We start from the raw sequence: 4505 nt of genomic DNA, 5'->3' as shown, positions 1-4505 counted from the left end.
GAAATAAAAACGGAACTGTATTTTCACATAAGTCCGGGAAGGGGCTGGTGCAGCAGGCAGATAACACCCAACAAATGTTCTTCCCAGCCCAGACTGCTACCACTGAGTGTGTGCCCTGGTTTGAGGAGATCCTTGCCGAGTCAGAACACAACACTGGAGCTGGAGAGATGGCTCAGTCGGTAAAGACTTGCTACTGAAGCACAATTACCTAAGTTTAATGTCCCACAGAAACCAAGCATGGGGGATCATGCTTGCAGTCTCCAGTCATGGTGAAATGGGAGTGGGGGTAGGGTTGGGGTTGGGGGGAGACTGATGAAGCCCTGGGAGCTTGCTGGCTGCTAGCCTGGCCCTACTTGATGGAGTTCTAGGCCAGGGAGGGAGTCTATCTCAAACCAAAAGGGGAAGATACCTGAAGAATGACAGACAGACAGACAGACAGACAGACAGACACAGAGAGACATAGAGTGAGACAGAGATAGAAGGAAAAGAGGGAAGGAGACAGAGACATACAGTGAGACAGAGAAGGAAAGGAGGGAGAAGGAGAGAGATTTAATTGAATAATAACAGATTATAAATTGGATGTTCTATTTAAGGATTGTAGATGTTACTTTTTCTTGGTTGTTCCTGGGTGTCCCATGGTTGGAATGCTAGTTTTTGGACATTGGGAGTAGGCCACGGTTGTCACTGGCTAGCCTTATCAGTATCTCTATCATCAGCCAACACTCCCTCACTTCCAATCTGGACATTTTACCTTAGATGGACCTAAAGCCACCAGGGAACCCATTAACACAGGGGCGAATAGTAGAAGCCACTGTGGCTGCCACATGCAACTGTGTAGAGTTGAGCACAGCACCAAGTACAATCGCTTTGTAAAAAGAAGTTTGACAGCCCGCTAAGTTCAGTTAACGCTGCCCATTTGTGCACGGGTATGGTGACCATCCACTAGAACAAGAAACACACCAGTGACCACCACCACAGAAAAGACCTTCCCTCTCTCTGCCACTACCCACTGCTAGCAGTTCCTCAGTAAGGGCCAGGTCTTGAAGTCCTCCACCCCACCTCTGCTGGGAATCTTCCCTGGTGTAAATAAAGGCCCTGTCCTTTTTTTTTTTTTTTCTGGCTGCTTCTCTCTAAGTGCTCATTCTTAGCCCATTCAAATCTAGCACCAAGACGCTGGGTTTCTCCTTTCAACTATTTTATGACTCTGGCTGCATATATGGCAAAGGATGGCCTTGTTGGACATCAGTGGGAGGAACGGCCCTCAGTCCTCAGGGGTTTGATGCCCCACCGTAGTAGGAATTCCAGGGCGGGAAAGAGGGAGTGGGTGAGCACCCTCACAGAGGTAAAGGGAGGGAGGATAGGATAGGGGGTTCCCAAAGGGGAGACCTGGAAAGAGGATAAAATTTGAAATGTAAAAGAAAATATCTAATGGAAGGAAAAAGAAAAGAAATGCACAGCTTAATTCTTGTTCTCACCCTCATTCAGTAGTAGGAGTCGCTATTGAAACACTCGTTGTTTCTATACCTCCTTTTAATTTGCTAAGCATGGTTTAGCTTACTTACACCATCTGCTCTGAGGTCCTTGCTTGCTGAGTCCAGCATCTAGCCCACCCTCAAAGGCACTTCTACGGCCTACTTCCCTTCACCCCTCTAGGAATGGATTATGAGTTTTTCTTTGAATGTCTTGAGATTTTTGCTGAGTACTGAACATTTTAAATAATAAATTATAGGAACTGTAGATACTGACTTTCCCTCCTCTCCTTAGAGCTTAACATTGTTCTTTTTATTTGGTCATTAGTTCATTTTTACTGCTCTAATTCTTTCAAGTCTATTTTCCCTAAGTGTAGTTTCTAACATCCCTGTTGAGATTTTTCCTCCTTGGTCTTTTTGGCTACTTTCCTAGGAGTTGATTTAGTTTGTATGAGTTACTTGTTGGTGAACAATTGAGTTGAGGCCTCTCTGCCATAATCCATTCCTAGAGACGTGACGGGAAGTAGGCCGTAGAACTGCCTTTGAGGGTGGGCTAGGTGCTGGACTCAGCAAGCAAGGACCTCAGAGCAGATGGTGTAAGTTAGACTTTTACCTTTCACTTGGGTCAAGCGTGTGGGTGGGAGGCTGCTCTGTCCATTCAGCATGTTTATGGGTTTGCCTGTGGTTGGTTCATTCCTCCAGCCTGCCCTGAGAGCAGGCAACCTTGAGTGTGCGCTGTGCAGCCCAGGAAACCAACGCTATTTCACTATAAGCCTGCCTTCCTACTGATCTCCTTCAAGTCAGTAGCTTGTCGCTCAGTCAACATCATCCGTGAGTACCACTGCTCAGTCAGCCCGTGAGTTCTGTTAAGAAAATCCCGAGATCCCCAAGACCAAGTTCTCAGCACAAAAGAGATTTATTTGCCCCAGAGGGACAGAGGTCGGGGAATAAGAGACAAAGACAGGAGACAGAGGATGAGAAGAGAGGGAAGAGAACAAGAGAAAGGTGGCAGGGGTATTTGTCCTGGAGGACAGGGGGTGGGGGTGGGGGACAAAGGACTGCTTCTGAATAGAGAGGAGACAGAGGTGGTACACAGGAAAATGGACGTTTACAAAGGTACAAGGGGAAACCCTGTGTCAGGATGGGATACTTCATTTTAATTGGGCATGTTAATTAGGTGAGACGAAAGGAGTTTTTGTTTGATGGACTTCAATATTTTGATAGCTGGACCTTGGTAGTCAACCTCAGCTGGAGAAAGTGGCCAAATAAGAGAGTAGGCCCTGGTGGCTAGCCTTAGGGCTAGCAAAGCCGAGGGAATGGAGGAGAAAGGTAAGGCCTGCCAGAGCTACGCTCTTCAGGTTTGAGCTGGCTAGACTCCTTATGAATTTTGCTGAGGGAGCTGTGGGTGGTTTAGCGAAATATTTCAAGTCATAAGCACTTTTTGTTCTAACCTCTCCTGAGTGGATGCTGCCCATAGAGGCAACCTTTCCTAGCCCTCAAAGATGGCCTCAGGTCTAGAGAACCCATCTTGGCAGTGCCTCCCTGGGCTCGCGGCTATGCTTCTGACCTTGTATGTCTTGGAGCTGACAATCCCTTCTGCATTACCACTCATTACAACTTCTGTTATTTGAAATCTTTTGTGTGTGCACATGCCAGGGTGCATGTACGGAGGCCGTAGGACAACCTTCGGCGTCCTCACCTTCTACATCATTTGAGACGGATCTCTAGTTGTCACCTCAAAGCATGCCAGGCTAGCCCACAAGTTTCTGGCTATCTCTGGCCTCCTCTTTTCCTATTGCCTCATGAGTGCCGAGATTACAGAGCCAGAGACTGCAGCATCTGGCTTGCTGTGGATTCTGGGCATTTGGATCTACGTGTGTGACAAGTTCTTTGCCCACTGGCCTCTTTCTCTGTTCCAGTGTCCATTATTTTTGATAACATTTCCAGCTTTCTCTTTGAGAGAAATCAATGTGATTCGCCATTTATTTCTCCATGGCCCGAGCCTATGTATTAGAGATGGATGATATCCATAAAGTCAGCCTGCCTCTCCTGGATGAATTTTCTACGATGAATCCCACGGGGAGACTGTCTCTTGATGGACTCAGGTTCTCCCTGTTGTCATGGAAACCTTGCTCTTCACTACAGCTGCACTCCCACACCTCTGGCCTATAGCACCTGCTACAGAGCACTCGCCCTTTTAGTGGGAACAGCATGAATGAAGTGATCATTACGGGCTGAATGGCTATGTTCAGGTTAAAAATGTCATGTCGAAGTCCCCATTTGCAGCATGGAACACGACAGTTCTGGGAGATAGGTGATCAGGTTAAGAACAGGGCCATTGTTGTGGGCTCTAATTCCGTCTGACAGGTATCCTGATTTAAAAGGGGCGATTGGACACAGGGGCAGGTGCACACAGAGAGGAGACACACACGAGGGAACTCCCATGACATCGGAATGAAGCTCCTACAGGCTGAGGAACACCGCAGGTGACTGGCAGATCACTGGGTAATGGAGAGGTGTGAGGGTGGTTTCCCTAAAGTTCTGTGGGGAGAGGGTTCTGTGGATTCCTTAGTTTTTGGACTTCTGCCATCCAGAACTACAAGGCAGTTCCTTTCTGTCTTTTAGTCTCTGTTTTGTGGTACTCTGTCATGGCAACTGTGGGATTCAGGTTATTAACCACAACTGCCTGGCCTTGCATCTCCACAGGCCAGCCCAGGGCCGGAAAGGAGAGGGGATCCTGGCAGGCTACCCACTGTGAAGGGGACCAGAAGCCACAGGGAGAGGGCACCCCATCTTCTTGACTGTATCATCCCAAAGCAAAGTGGCTGGGATGGGATTTGCACCCCATGGGTCTGTGGCAGGGCAGCTATGGGTGTAGTACCACAGACCCAATAGTTCTCAAACACTGCTGATGGACAGTGACTCTTTTCTCCCTACTGTGTGCTTTTAGAGGCTTTCGGTGGATGATTAAATGTGGGTTCACTATGTTCCCCATAACATCATTTGGAAAGGTAAGAAGAGGTCTTAGTCAATTAC

Source organism: Mastomys coucha, unplaced genomic scaffold (assembly GCF_008632895.1).
Source record: "Mastomys coucha isolate ucsf_1 unplaced genomic scaffold, UCSF_Mcou_1 pScaffold11, whole genome shotgun sequence".
NCBI classification, from domain to species: Eukaryota; Metazoa; Chordata; class Mammalia; order Rodentia; family Muridae; genus Mastomys; species Mastomys coucha.
This window is presented reverse-complemented; position numbering follows the sequence as displayed.